Here is a 17,395-nt window from a genome sequence, read left to right on the forward strand (position 1 = left end):
TTCGTATTGCCGATGAAAAACAGAAATTGCATCGGAATTCAATTCAAAAGGCACAATGCCGACTTAAGAAGAAGGGGACTGAGACTCTAACTTTCTATGATTTGAACCTCTCCTGGGAGTCCAGTTTTAGATTCCGATCTTCACTTCTTGTTCACTATATCCCTTGGACCTTCTTATTGACGATGAAACACAGAAATTGCATCCGAATTTAATACAAAAGGAACAATGACGACTTAAGTACAAAAGGACTGACACTCTAACTTTCTATGATTTGAATCTCTCCTGTGAGTCCAGTTTTAGTTTCCGATGCTTCACTTCAAATTTACTGTATACCTTCGATCATCTTATTGACGATGAAACACAGAAATTGCATCGGAATTAAATTCAAAAGGCACAATGCCGACTTCAGTACAGGAGGACTGACACTCTAACTTTCTATGATTTGAACCTCTCCTTTGAGTCCAGTTTTAGATTCCGATTCTACACTTCAGGTTTACTGTATACCATGGACCTTTTTAATGACGAAGAAGCACAGAAATTGCTTCGGAATGAAATTGAAAAGGCACGATGCTGACTTAAGTACAAAATGACTGACGCTTAAATTTTCTATGATTTGAACCTGTTATGTGAGTCCAGTTTTAGAATTCGATGATTCACTTCTGGTTTACTGTATCCCTTGGACCTTCTTATTGACGATGAAACACAGAAATTGCATCCGAATGTAATACAAAAGGCACAATGCCGACTTAAGTACAAGAGGACTGTCACTCTAAATTTCAATGATTTGAACCTCTCCTGTAAGTCCAGTTTTAGAATCCGATGCTTCACTTCAGGTTTACTGTATCGCTTGGACCATCTTATTGACGATGAAACACAGAAATTGCATCGGAATTAAATTCAAAAGGCACAAGGCCGACTAAAGTACAAGAGGACTGACACTCTAACTTTCTATGATTTGAACCTCTCCGGTGAGTCCTGTTTTAGAATCCGATGCCTCACCTCAGGTTTACTGTATCCCTTGTGCCTCCTTATTGATGATGAAACGAAGAAATTGCATCCGAATTTCATACTAAAGGCACAATGCCGACTTAAGTACAAGAAGACTGACACTCTAACTTTCTATGATTTGAACCTCTCCTGTGAGTCCAGTTTTAGATTCCGATGCCTCACTTCAGGTTTACTGTATCCCTTGGTCCTTCTTATTGACGATGAAACACAGAAATTGCAGCGGAATTTAATACAAAAGGCACAATGCCGACTTAAGTACAAGAGGACTGACACTCTCACTTTCTATGACTTGAACCTCTCCTGTGAGTCCAGTTTTAGATTCCGATGCTTCACTTCCGGTTTCCTGTATACCATGGACCTTCTTACTGACGATGAAACACAGAAATTGCATCCGAATTTAATACAAAAGGCACAACGCCGACTTAAGTACAAGAGGACAGACACTCTCACTTTCTATGATTTGAACCTGTCCTGTGGGTCCAGTTTTAGATTCCGATGCTTCACTTCAGGTTTCCTGTATACCTAGGACCTTCATATTGACGATGAAACACAGAAATTGCATGCGAATTAAATTCAAAAGGCACAATGCCGACATAAGTACAAGAGGACTGACACTCTAACTTTCCATGATATGAGCCTCTAATGTGAGCCCAGTTTTAGATTCCGATGCTACACTTCAGGTTTACTGTATCCGTTGGACCATCTTATTGATGATGAAACACAGAAATTGCATCCGAATTTAATACAAAAGGCACAATGCCGACTTAAGTACAAGAGGACTGACACTCTAACTTTCTATGCTTTGAATCTCTCCTGTGAGTTAAGTTTTAGATTCCGATGCTTCACGTAATATTTACTGTGTACCTTGGACCTTCTTATTGACGATGAAACACAGAAATTGCATCGGAATTAAATTCAAAAGGCACAATGCCGACTTCAGTACAAGAGGACTGACACTCTCACTTTATATGATTTGAACCTCTCCTTTGAGTCCAGTTTTAGATTCCGATGCTACACTTCAGGTTTACTGTACACCATGAACCTTCGTATTGACGATGAAGCACAGAAATTGCATCGGAATGATATCGAAAAGGCACAATGCCGACTTAAGTACAAGATGACTGACGCTCTAATTGTCTATGATTTGAACCTGTCCTGTGAGACCAGTTTTAGAATCCGATGATTCACTTCAGGTTTACTGTATACCTAGGACCTTCGTATTGCCGACGAAACACAGAAATTGAATCGGAATTCAATTCAAAAGGCACAATGCCGACTTAAGTAGAAGAGGACTGAGACTCTAACATTCCATGATTTGAACCTCTCCAGGGAGTCCAGTTTTAGATTCCGATGCTTCACTTCTTGTTCCCTATATCCCTTGGACCTTCTTATTGACGATGAAAAACAGAAATTGCATCCGAATTTAATACAAAAGGCAAAGTGCCGACTTAAGTATAAGAGGACTGACACTCTAACTTTCTATGATTAGAACCTCTCCTGTAAGTCCAGTTTTAGAATCCGATGCCTCATTTCAGGATTACTGTATCCCTTGTACCATCTTACTGACGATGAAACACAGAAATTGCATCGGAATTAAATTCAAAAGGCACAAGGCCGACTAAAGTACAAGAGGTGTGACACTCTAACTTTCTATGATTTGAACCTCTCCTGTGAGTCCAGTTTTAGATTCCAATGCTTCACTTAAGGTTTCCTGTGTACCTTGGAACTTCTTATTGACGATGAAACACAGAAATTGCATCCGAATTTAATACAAAAGGCGCAATGCCGACTTAAGTACAAGAGGACTGACACTCTCTCTTTCTATGATTTGAACCTCTCCTGTGAGTCCAGTTTCAGATTCCGATGCTTCACTTCAGGTTTCCTGTATACCTTGAACCTTCTTATTGACGATGAAACACAGAAATTGCATCCGAGTTTAATACAAAAGGCACAATGCCGACCTAAGTTCAAGAGGACCGACACTTTAACTTTCTATGATTTGAACCTCTCCTGTGAGTTCAGTTTTAGATTCCGATGCTTCACTTCAGGTTTACTGTATTCCTTGGACCTTCTTAATGACGATGAAACACAGAAATTGCATCCGAATTTAATCCAAAAGGCACAATGCCGCCTTAAGTACAAGAGGACTGACACTCTCAATTTCTATGATTTGAACCTCTCCTGTGAGTCCAGTTTTAGATTCCGATGCTTCACTTCCGGTTTCCTGTATACCTTGGACCTTCTTAATGACGATGAAACACAGAAATTGCATCCGATTTTAATACAAAAGGCACAATGCCGACTTAAGTACAAGAGGACTGACACTCTCACTTTCTATGATTTGAAGCACTCCTGTGAGTCCAGTTTCAGATTCCGATGCTTCACTTCAGGTTTCCTGTATACCTTGGACCTTCATATTGACGATAAAACACAGAAATTGCATCCGAATTTAATACAAAAGGCACAATGCCGACTTAAGTACAAGAGGACTGACACTCTCACTTTCTATGATTTGAACCTCTCCTGTGGGTCCAGGTTTAGATTCCGATGCTTCATTTCAGGTTTACTGTATCCCTTGAACCTTCTTATTGACGATGAAACACAGCAATTGCATCGGAATTTAATACAAAATGCACAATGCCGACTTATGTACAAGAGGACGGACACTCTAACTTTCTATGATTTGACCTCTCCTGTGAGTCCAGTTTTAGATTCCGATGCTTCACTTCAGGTTTACTGTATACCATGGACCTTCTTATTGACGATGAAGTACAGAAATTGCATCGAAGTGAAATTCAAAAGGCACAATGCCGACTTCAGTACAAGATGACGGACACTCTAACTTTCTATGATTTGAACCTCTCCTGTGAGTCCAGTTTTAGATTCCGATGCTTCACTTCCGGTTTACTGTATCCCTTGGACCTTCATAATGACGAGGAAACACAGAAATTGCATCCGAATTTAATACAAAAGTCACAATGCCGACTTAAGTACAAGAGGACTGACACTCTCACTTTCTATGGTTTGAACCTCTCCTGTGAGTCCAGTCATAGATTCAGATTTTTCACATCTGATTTACTGTATCCGTTGGACCTTCTTTTTGACGATGAAGCACAGAAATTGCATCGGAATTAAATACAAAAGGCACAGTGCCGACTTAAGTACAAGAGGACTGACACTCTACCTTTCTATGTTTTGAACCTCTCCTGCGAGTCCAGTTTTAGATTCCGATGCTTCACTTCAGGTTTACTGTATCCCTTGGACCCTCTTGTTATCGATGAAACACAGAAATTGCATCTGAATTTAATACAAAAGGCACAATGCCAACTTAAGTACAAGAGGACTGACACTCCCACTTTCTATGATTTGAACCTCTCCTGTGAGTCCAGTTTTACATTCCGTTGCTTCACTTCAGGTTTACTGTATTCCTTGGACCTTCTTATTGACGATGAAACACAGTAATTGCATCCGAGTTAAATTCAAAATGCACAATGCCGACATAAGTACAAGAGGACTGACTCTCTAACTTTCTATGATTTGTACCTCTTCTGTGAGTCCAGTTTTAGATGCCGATGATTCACTTCAGGTTTACTGTATCCCTTGGACTTTCTTATTGACGATGAAGCACAGAAATTGCATCCGAATTTAATACAAAAGGCACAATGCCGACTTAAGTACAAGAGGACTGACACTCGCACTTTCTGTGATTTGAACCTCTATTGTGAGTCCAGTTTAAGATTCCGATGATTGACTTTAGGTTTCGTGTACACCTTGGACGTTCTTATTGACGATGAAACACAGAAACTGCCGCCGAATGTAATACAAAAGGCACAATGCCGACTTAAGTACAAGAGGACTAACACTCTCACATTCTATGATTTGAACACCTCCTGTGAGTCCAGTTTCAGATTCCGATGCTTGACTTCAGGTTTCGTGGTTACCTTGGACGTTCTTATTGACGATGAAACACAGAAATTGCATCGGAATTAAATTCAAAATGCACAATGCCGACTTAAGTAGAAGAGGACTGACACTCTCACTTTCTATGATTTGAACCTCTCCTGTGAGTCCAGTTTCAGATTCCGATGCTTCACTTCAGGTTTCCTGTATACCTTGGACCTTCTTATTGACGATGAAACACAGAAATTGCATCGGAATGATATCGAAAAGGCACAATGCCGACTTAAGTACAAGATGACTGACGCTCTAATTGTCTATGATTTGAACCTGTCCTGTGAGACCAGTTTTAGAATCCGATGATTCACTTCAGGTTTACTGTATACCTTGGACCTTCGTATTGCCGACGAAACACAGAAATTGAATCGGAATTCAATTCAAAAGGCACAATGCCGACTTAAGTTTAAGAGGACTGAGACTCTAACATTCTATGATTTGAACCTCTCCTGGGAGTCCAGTTTTAGATTCCGATGCTTCACTTCTTGTTCCCTATATCCCTTGGACCTTCTTATTGACGATGAAAAACAGAAATTGCATCCGAATTTAATACAAAAGGCAAAGTGCCGACTTAAGTATAAGAGGACTGACACTCTAACTTTCTATGATTAGAACCTCTCCTGTAAGTCCAGTTTTAGAATCCGATGCCTCATTTCAGGATTACTGTATCCCTTGTACCATCTTACTGACGATGAAACACAGAAATTGCATCGGAATTAAATTCAAAAGGCACAAGGCCGACTAAAGTACAAGAGGTGTGACACTCTAACTTTCTATGTTTTGAACCTCTCCTGTGAGTCCAGTTTTAGATTCCGTTGCCTCACTTCAGGTTTACTGTATCCCTTGGACCTTCTTATTGACGATGAAACACAGAAATTTAATCCGAATTTAATACAAAAGGCGCAATGCCGACTTAAGTACAAGAGGACTGACACTCTAACTTTCTATGTTTTGAACCTCTCCTGTGAGTCCAGTTTTAGATTCCGATGCCTCACGTCAGGTTTACTGTATCCCTTGGACCTTCTTATTGACGATGACACACAGAAATTGCATCCGAATTTAATACAAAAGGCGCAATGCCGACTTAAGTACAAGAGGACTGACACTCTCTCTTTCTTTGATTTGAACCTCTCCTGTGAGTCCAGTTTCAGATTCCGATGCTTCACTTCAGGTTTCCTGTATACCTTGAACCTTCGTATTGACGATGAAACACAGAAATTGCATCCGAATTTAATACAAAAGGCACAATGCCGACCTCAGTTCAATAGGACTGACACTTTAACTTTCTATGATTTGAACCTGTCCTGTGAGTTCAGTTTTAGATCCCGATGCTTCACTTCAGGTTTACTGTATTCCTTGGACCTTCTTATTGACGATGAAACACAGAAATTGCATCCGAATTTAATCCAAAAGGCACAATGCCGACTTAAGTACAAGAGGACTGACACTCTCAATTTCTATGATTTGAACCTCTCCTGTGAGTCCAGTTTTAGATTCCGATGCTTCACTTCCGGTTTCCTGTATACCTTGGACCTTCTTAATGACGATGAAACACAGAAATTGCATCCGATTTTAATACAAAAGGCACAATGCCGACTTAAGTACAAGAGGACTGACACTCTCACTTTCTATGAGTTGATGCACTCCTGTGAGTCCAGTTTCGGATTCCGATGCTTCACTTCAGGTTTCCTGTATACCTTGGACCTTCATAATGACGAGGAAACACAGAAATTGCATCCGAATTTAATACCAAAGTCACAATGCCGACTTAAGTACAAGAGGACTGACACTCTCACTTTCTATGGTTTGAACCTCTCCTGTGAGTCCAGTCATAGATTCAGATTTTTCACATCAGATTTACTGTATCCGTTGGACCTTCTTTTTGACGATGAAGCACAGAAATTGCATCGGAATGAAATACAAAAGGCACAGTGCCGACTTAAGTACAAGAGGACTGACACTCTACCTTTCTATGATTTGAACCTCTCCTGTGAGTCCAGTTTTAGATTCCGATGCTTCACTTCAGGTTTACTGTATCCCTTGGACCCTCTTGTTAACGATGAAACACAGAAATTGCATCCGAATTTAATACAAAAGGCACAATGCCAACTTAAGTACAAGAGGACTGACACTCCCACTTTCTATGATTTGAACCTCTCCTGTGAGTCCAGTTTCAGATTCCGATGCTTCACTTCCGGTTTCCTGTATACCTTGGACCTTCTTAATGACGATGAAACACAGAAATTGCTTCCGATTTTAATACAAAAGGCACAATGCCGACTTCAGTACAAGAGGACTGACACTCTCACTTTCTATGATTTGAAGCACTCCTGTGAGTCCAGTTTCAGATTCCGAAGCTTCACTTCAGGTTTCCTGTATACCTTGGACCTTCTTATTGACGATAAAACACAGAAATTGCATCCGAATTTAATACAAAAGGCACAATGCCGACTTAAGTACAAGAGGACTGACACTCTAACTTTCTATGATTTGAACCTCTCCTGTGAGTCCAGTTTTAGATTCCGATGCTTCACTTCCGGTTTACTGTATCCCTTGGACCTTCATAATGACGAGGAAAATTAGAAATTGCATCCGAATTTAATACAAAAGGCACAATGCCAACTTAAGTACAAGAGGACTGACACTCCCACTTTCTATGATTTGAACCTCTCCTGTGAGTCCAGTTTTAGATTCCGATGCTTCACTTCAGGTTTACTGTATCCCTTGGACCCTCTTGTTATCGATGAAACACAGAAATTGCATCCGAATTTAATACAAAAGGCACAATGCCAACTTAAGTACAAGAGGACTGACACTCCCACTTTCTATGATTTGAACCTCTCCTGTGAGTCCAGTTTTACATTCCGTTGCTTCACTTCAGGTTTACTGTATCCCTTGGACCTTCTTATTGACGATGAAACACAGTAATTGCATCCGAATTATATTCAAAAGGCACAATGCCGACATAAGTACAAGAGGACTGACTCTCTAACTTTCTATGATTTGTACCTCTTCTGTGGGTCCAGTTTTAGATGCCGATGATTCACTTCAGGTTTACTGTATCCCTTGGACTTTCTTATTGACGATGAAGCACAGAAATTACATCCGAATTTAATACAAAAGGCACAATGCCGACTTAAGTACAAGAGGACTGACACTCGCACTTTCTGTGATATGAACCTCTCCTGTGAGTCCAGTTTTAGATTCCGATGATTGACTTTAGGTTTCGTGTACACCTTGGACGTTCTTATTGACGATGAAACACAGAAACTGCCGCCGAATTTAATACAAAAGGCACAATGCCGACTTAAGTACAAGAGGACTAACACTCTCACTTTCTATGATTTGAACACCTCCTGTGAGTCCAGTTTCAGATTCCGATGCTTGACTTCAGGTTTCGTGTATACCTTGGACGTTCTTATTGACGATGAAACACAGAAATTGCATCGGAATTAAATTCAAAATGCACAATGCCGACTTAAGTAGAAGAGGACTGACACTCTCACTTTCTATGATTTGAACCTCTCCTGTGAGTCCAGTTTCAGATTCCGATGCTTCACTTCAGGTATCCTGTATACCTTGGACATTCTTATTGACGATGAAACACAGAAATTGCATCCGAGTTTAATACAAAAGGCACAATGCCGACCTAAGTTCAAGAGGACTGACACTCTAACTTTCTATGATTTGAACCTCTCCAGTGAGTCCAGTTTTAGTTTCCGATGCGTCACTTCAGGATTACTGTATCCCTTGGACCATCTTATTGACGATGAAGCACAGAAATTGCATCCGAATTTAATTCAAAAGGCACAATGCCGACATAAGTACTAGAGGGCTGACACTCTCACTTTCTATGATTTGAACCTCTGCTGTGTGTCCAGGTTTAGATTCCGATGCTTCACTTCAGGTTTACTGTATCCATTGAACCTTCTTATTGACGATGAAACACAGAAATTGCATCGGAATTTAATACAAAATGCACAATGCCGACTTAAGTACAAGAGGACTGTCACTCTAACTTTCTATGATTTGAAACTCTCCTGTGGGTCCAGTATTAGAATCCGATGCTTCACTACAGGTTTACTGTATACCTTGTAACTTCTTAATGATGATGAAACACAGGAATTGCATCGGAATAAAAATTCAAAAGGCACAATGCCGACTTAAGTACAAGTGGACTGACACTCTAACTTTCTATGATTTGAACCTCTCCTGTGAGTCCAGTTTTAGTTTCCGATGCTTCACTTCCGGTTTACTGTATCCCTTGGACCTTCATAATGACGAGGAAACACAGAAATTGCATCCGAATTTAATACAAAAGTCACAATGCCGACTTAAGTACAAGAGGACTGACACTCTCACTTTCTATGGTTTGAACCTCTCCTGTGAGTCAAGTCATAGATTCAGATTTTTCACATCAGATTTACTGTATCCGTTGGACCTTGTTTTGACGATGAAGCACAGAAATTGCATCAGAATTAAATTCAAAAGGCACAGTGACGACTTAAGTACAAGAGGACTGACACTCTACCTTTCTATGTTTTGAACCTCTCCTGTGAGTCCAGTTTTAGATTCCGATGCTTCACTTCAGGTTCACTGTATCCCTTGGACCCTCTTGTTATCGATGAAACACCGAAATTGCATCCGAATTTAATACAAAAGGCACAATGCCAACTTAAGTACAAGAGGACTGACACTCCCACTTTCTATGATTTGAACCTCTCCTGTGAGTCCAGTTTTACATTCCGTTGCTTCACTTCAGGTTTACTGTATCCCTTGGACCTTATTATTGACGATGAAACACAGTAATTGCATCCGAATTAAATTCAAAGGGCACAATGCCGACATAAGTACAAGAGGACTGACTCTCTAACTTCCTATGATTTGTACCTCTCCTGTGAGTCCAGTTTTAGATTCCGATGCTTCACTTCCGGTTTACTGTATCCCTTGGACCTTCATAATGACGAGGAAACACAGAAATTGCATCCAAATTTAATACAAAAGTCACAATGCCGACTTAAGTACAAGAGGACTGACACTCTCACTTTCTATGGTTTGAACCTCTCCTGTGAGTCCAGTCATAGATTCAGATTTTTCACATCAGATTTACTGTATCCGTTGGAACTTCTTTTTGACGATGAAGCACAGAAATTGCATCGGAATTAAATTCAAAAGGCACAGTGCCGACTTAAGCACAAGAGGACTGACACTCGCACTTTCTGTGATTTGAACCTCTCCTGTGAGTCCAGTTTTAGATTCCGATGATTGACTTTAGGTTTCGTGTACACCTTGGACGTTCTTATTGACGATGAAACACAGAAACTGCCGCCGAATTTAATACAAAAGGCACAATGCCGACTTAAGTACAAGAGGACTAACACTCTCACTTTCTATGATTTGAACACCTCCTGTGAGTCCAGTTTCAGATTCCGATGCTTGACTTCAGGTTTCGTGTATACCTTGGACGTTCTTATTGACGATGAAACACAGAAATTGCATCGGAATTAAATTCAAAATGCACAATGCCGACTTAAGTAGAAGAGGACTGACACTCTCACTTTCTATGATTTGAACCTCTCCTGTGAGTCCAGTTTCAGATTCCGATGCTTCACTTCAGGTATCCTGAATACCTTGGACATTCTTATTGACGATGAAACACAGAAATTGCATCCGATTTTAATACAAAAGGCACACTGCCGACCTAAGTTCAAGAGGACTGACACTCTAACTTTCTATGATTTGAACCTCTCCAGTGAGTCCAGTTTTATTTTCCGATGCGTCACTTCAGGATTACTGTATCCCTTGGACCATCTTATTGACGATGAAGGACAGAAATTGCATCCGAATTTAATTCAAAAGGCACAATGCCGACATAAGTACTAGAGGACTGACACTCTCACTTTCTATGATTTGAACCTCTGCTGTGTGTCCAGGTTTAGATTCTGATGCTTCACTTCAGGTTTACTGTATCCATTGAACCTTCTTATTGATGATGAAACACAGAAATTGCATCGGAATTTAATACAAAATGCACAATGCCGACTTAAGTACAAGAGGACTGTCACTCTAACTTTCTATGATTTGAAACTCTCCTGTGGGTCCAGTATTAGATTCCGATGCTTCACTAAGGGTTTACTGTATACCTTGTAACTTCTTAATGATGATGAAACACAGGAATTGCATCGGAATAAAAATTCAAAAGGCACAATGCCGACATAAGTACAAGTGGACTGACACTCTAACTTTCTATGATTTGAACCTCTCCTGTGAGTCCAGTTTTAGATTCCGATGCTTCACTTCCGGTTTACTGTATCCCTTGGACCTTCATAATGACGAGGAAACACAGAAATTGCATCCGAATTTAATACAAAAGTCACAATGCCGACTTAAGTACAAGAGGACTGACACTCTCACTTTCTATGGTTTGAACCTCTCCTGTGAGTCAAGTCATAGATTCAGATTTTTCACATCAGATTTACTGTATCCGTTGGAACTTCTTTTTGACGATGAAGCACAGAAATTGCATCGGAATTAAATTCAAAAGGCACAGTGCCGACTTAAGTACAAGAGGACTGACACTCTACCTTTCTATGTTTTGAACCTCTCCTGTGAGTCCAGTTTTAGATTCCGATGCTTCACTTCAGGTTTACTGTATCCCTTGGACCCTCTTGTTATCGATGAAACACAGTAATTGCATCCGAATTTAATACAAAAGGCACAATGCCAACTTAAGTACAAGAGGACTGACACTCCCACTTTCTATGATTTGAACCTCTCCTGTGAGTCCAGTTTTACATTCCGTTGCTTCACTTCAGGTTTACTGTATCCCTTGGACCTTCTTATTGACGATGAAACACAGTAATTGCATTCGAATTAAATTCAAAAGGCACAATGCCGACATAAGTACAAGAGGACTGACTCTCTAACTTTCTATGATTTGTACCTTTTCTGTGGGTCCAGTTTTAGATGCCGATGATTCACTTCAGGTTTACTGTATACCTTGGACTTTCTTATTGACGATGAAGCACAGAAATTGCATCCGAATTTAATACAAAAGGCACAATGCCGACTTAAGCACAAGAGGACTGACACTCGCACTTTCTGTGATTTGAACCTCTCCTGTGAGTCCAGTTTTAGATTCCGATGATTGACTTTAGGTTTCGTGTACACCTTGGAAGTTCTTATTGACGATGAAACACAGAAACTGCCGCCGAATTTAATACAAAAGGCACAATGCCGACTTAAGTACAAGAGGACTAACACTCTCACTTTCTATGATTTGAACACCTCCTGTGAGTCCAGTTTCAGATTCCGATGCTTGACTTCAGGTTTCGTGTATACCTTGGACGTTCTTATTGACGATGAAACACAGAAATTGCATCGGAATTAAATTCAAAATGCACAATGCCGACTTAAGTAGAAGAGGACTGACACTCTCACTTTCTATGATTTGAACCTCTCCTGTGAGTCCAGTTTCAGATTCCGATGCTTCACTTCAGGTATCCTGTATACCTTGGACATTCTTATTGACGATGAAACACAGAAATTGCATCCGATTTTAATACAAAAGGCACACTGCCGACCTAAGTTCAAGAGGACTGACACTCTAACTTTCTATGATTTGAACCTCTCCAGTGAGTCCAGTTTTAGTTTCCGATGCGTCACTTCAGGATTACTGTATCCCTTGGACCATCTTATTGACGATGAAGGACAGAAATTGCATCCGAATTTAATTCAAAAGGCACAATGCCGACATAAGTACTAGAGGACTGACACTCTCACTTTCTATGATTTGAACCTCTGCTGTGTGTCCAGGTTTAGATTCTGATGCTTCACTTCAGGTTTACTGTATCCATTGAACCTTCTTATTGATGATGAAACACAGAAATTGCATCGGAATTTAATACAAAATGCACAATGCCGACTTAAGTACAAGAGGACTGTCACTCTAACTTTCTATGATTTGAAACTCTCCTGTGGGTCCAGTATTAGATTCCGATGCTTCACTAAGGGTTTACTGTATACCTTGTAACTTCTTAATGATGATGAAACACAGGAATTGCATCGGAATAAAAATTCAAAAGGCACAATGCCGACTGAAGTACAAGTGGACTGACACTCTAACTTTCTATGATTTGAACCTCTCCTGTTAGTCCAGTTTTAGATTCCGATGCTTCACTTCCGGTTTACTGTATCCCTTGGACCTTCATAATGACGAGGAAACACAGAAATTGCATCCGAATTTAATACAAAAGTCACAATGCCGACTTAAGTACAAGAGGACTGACACTCTCACTTTCTATGGTTTGAACCTCTCCTGTGAGTCAAGTCATAGATTCAGATTTTTCACATCAGATTTACTGTATCCGTTGGACCTTCTTTTGACGATGAAGCACAGAAATTGCATCGGAATTAAATTCAAAAGGCACACGGCCGACTTAAGTACAAGGGGACTGACACTCTACCTTTCTATGTTTTGAACCTCTCCTGTGAGTCCAGTTTTAGATTCCGATGCTTCACTTCAGGTTTACTGTATCCCTTCGACCCTCTTGTTATCGATGAAACACAGAAATTGCATCCGAATTTAATACAAAAGGCACAATGCCAACTTAAGTACAAGAGGACTGACTTTCCCACTTTCTATGATTTGAACCTCTCCTGTGAGTCCAGTTTTACATTCCGTTGCTTCACTTCAGGTTTACTGTATCCCTTGGACCTTATTATTGACGATGAAACACAGTAATTGCATCCGAATTAAATTCAAAAGGCACAATGCCGACATAAGTACAAGAGGACTGACTCTCTAACATTCTATGATTTGTACCTCTCCTGTGAGTCCAGTTTTAGATTCCGATGCTTCACTTCCGGTTTACTGTATCCCTTGGACCTTCATAATGACGAGGAAACACAGAAATTGCATCCGAATTTAATACAAAAGTCACAATGCCGACTTAAGTACAAGAGGACTGACACTCTCACTTTCTATGGCTTGAACCCCTCCTGTGAGTTTAGTCATAGATTCAGATTTTTCACATCAGATTTACTGTATCCGTTGGAACTTCTTTTTGACGATTAAGCACAGAAATTGCATCGGAATTAAATTCAAAAGGCACAGTGCCGACTTAAGTACAAGAGGACTGACACTCTACCTTTCTATGTTTTGAACCTCTCCTGTGAGTCCAGTTTTAGATTCCGATGCTTCACTTCAGGTTTACTGTATCCCTTGGACCCTCTTGTTATCGATGAAACACAGAAATTGCATCCGAATTTAATACAAAAGGCACAATGCCAACTTAAGTACAAGAGGACTGACACTCCCACTTTCTATGATTTGAACCTCTCCTGTGAGTCCAGTTTTACATTCCGTTGCTTCACTTCAGGTTTACTGTATCCCTTGGACCTTCTTATTGACGATGAAACACAGTAATTGCATCCGAATTAAATTCAAAAGGCACAATGCCGACATAAGTACAAGAGGACTGACTCTCTAACTTTCTATGATTTGTACCTCTTCTATGGGTCCAGTTTTAGATGCCGATGATTCACTTCAGGTTTACTGTATCCCTTGGACTTTCTTATTGACGATGAAGCACAGAAATTGCATCCGAATTCAATACAAAAGGCACAATGCCGACTTAAGTACAAGAGGACTGACACTCGCACTTTCTGTGATTTGAACCTCTCCTGTGAGTCCAGTTTTAGATTCCGATGATTGACTTTAGGTTTCGTGTACACCTTGGACGTTCTTATTGACGATGAAACACAGAAACTGCCGCCGAATTTAATACAAAAGGCACAATGCCGACTTAAGTACAAGAGGACTAACACTCTCACTTTCTATGATTTGAACACCTCCTGTGAGTCCAGTTTCAGATTCCGATGCTTGACTTCAGGTTTCGTGTATACCTTGGACGTTCTTATTGACGATGAAACACAGAAATTGCATCGGAATTAAATTCAAAATGCACAATGCCGACTTAAGTAGAAGAGGACTGACACTCTCACTTTCTATGATTTGAACCTCTCCTGTGAGTCCAGTTTCAGATTCCGATGCTTCACTTCAGGTATCCTGTATACCTTGGACATTCTTATTGACGATGAAACACAGAAATTGCATCCGAGTTTAATACAAAAAGCACAATGCCGACCTAAGTTCAAGAGGACTGACACTCTAACTTTCTATGATTTGAACCTCTCCTGTGAGTCCAGTTTTAGATTCCGATGCTTCACTTCAGGTTTACTGTATCCCTTGGACCTTCTTATTGACGATGAAACACAGAAATTACATCCGAATTTAATCCAAAAATCACAATGCCGACTTAAGTACAAGAGGACTGACACTCTCACTTTCTAAGATTTGAACCTCTCCTGTGGGTCCAGGTTTAGATTCCGATGCTTCACTTCAGGTTTACTGTATCCCTTGAACCTTCTTATTGACGATGAAACACAGAAATTGCATCGGAACTTAATACAAAAGGCACAATGCCGACTTAAGTACAAGAGGACTGACACTCTAACTTTCTATGATTTCAATCTCTCCTGTAAGTCCAGTTTTGGATTCCGATGCTTCACTTCAAGTTTACTGTATACCTTGGACCTTCTTATTGACGATGAAACACAGAAATTGCATCGGAATTAAATTCAAAAGGCACAATGCCGACTTCAGTACAAGAGGACAGACACTCTAACTTTCTATGATTTGAACCTCTCCTGTGAGTCCAGTTTTAGATTCCGATGCTTCACTTCAGGTTTACTGTATCCCTTGGACCTTCTTATTGACGATGAAACACAGAAATTGCATCCGAAATTAATCCAAAAGGTACAATGCCGACTTAAGTACAAGAGGACTGACACTCTCACTTTCTAAGATTTGAACCTCTCCTGTGGGTCCAGGTTTAGATTCCGATGCTTCACTTCAGGTTCACTGTATCCCTTGAGCCTTCTTATTGACGATGAAACACAGAAATTGCATCGGAATTTAATACAAGAGGCACAATGCCGACTTAAGTACAAGAGGACTGACACTCTAACTTTCTATGATTTCAATCTCTCCTGTAAGTCCAGTTTTGGATTCCGATGCTTCACTTCAAGTTTACTGTATACCTTGGACCTTCTTATTGACGATGAAACACAGAAATTGCATCGGAATTAAATTCAAAAGGCACAATGCCGACTTCAGTACAAGAGGACAGACACTCTAACTTTCTATGATTTGAACCTCTCCTGTGAGTCCAGTTTTAGATTCCGATGCTTCACTTCAGGTTTACTGTATCCCTTGGACCCTCTTGTTATTGATGAAACACAGAAATTGCATCCGAATTTAATACAAAAGGCACAATGCCAACTTAAGAACAAGAGAACTGACACTCCCACTTTCTATGATTTGAACCTCTCCTGTGAGCCCAGTTTTACATTCCGTTGCTTCACTTCAGGTTTACTGTATCCCTTGGACCTTCTTATTGACGATGAAACAGAGTAATTGCATCCGAATTAAATTCAAAAGGCACAATGCCGACATAAGTACAAGAGGACTGACTCTCTAACTATCTATGATTTGTACCTCTTCTGTGAGTCCAGTTTTAGATGCCGATGATTCACTTCAGGTTTACTGTATCCCTTGGACTTTCTTATTGACGATGAAGCACAGAAATTGCATCGGAATTAAATTCAAAAGGCACAATGCCGACTTCAGTACAAGTGGACTGACACTCTAACTTGCTATGATTTGAACCTCTCCTGTGAGTCCAGTTTTAGATTCCGATGCTTCACTTCAAGTTTACTGTATCCCTTGGACCTTCTTATTGACGATGAAACACAGTAATTGCATCCGAATTAAATTCAAAAGGCACAATGCCGACATAAGTACAAGAGGACTGACTCTCTAACTTTCTATGATTTGTACCTTTTCTGTGGGTCCAGTTTTAGATGCCGATGATTCACTTCAGGTTTACTGTATACCTTGGACTTTCTTATTGACGATGAAGCACAGAAATTGCATCCGAATTTAATACAAAAGGCACAATGCCGACTTAAGCACAAGAGGACTGACACTCGAACTTTCTGTGATTTGAACCTCTCCTGTGAGTCCAGTTTTAGATTCCGATGATTGACTTTAGGTTTCGTGTACACCTTGGACGTTCTTATTGACGATGAAACACAGAAACTGCCGCCGAATTTAATACAAAAGGCACAATGCCGACTTAAGTACAAGAGGACTAACACTCTCACTTTCTATGATTTGAACACCTCCTGTGAGTCCAGTTTCAGATTCCGATGCTTGACTTCAGGTTTCGTGTATACCTTGGACGTTCTTATTGACGATGAAACACAGAAATTGCATCGGAATTAAATTCAAAATGCACAATGCCGACTTAAGTAGAAGAGGACTGACACTCTCACTTTCTATGATTTGAACCTCTCCTGTGAGTCCAGT

Source organism: Schistocerca serialis, chromosome 2 (assembly GCF_023864345.2).
Source record: "Schistocerca serialis cubense isolate TAMUIC-IGC-003099 chromosome 2, iqSchSeri2.2, whole genome shotgun sequence".
Taxonomy (NCBI): domain Eukaryota; kingdom Metazoa; phylum Arthropoda; class Insecta; order Orthoptera; family Acrididae; genus Schistocerca; species Schistocerca serialis.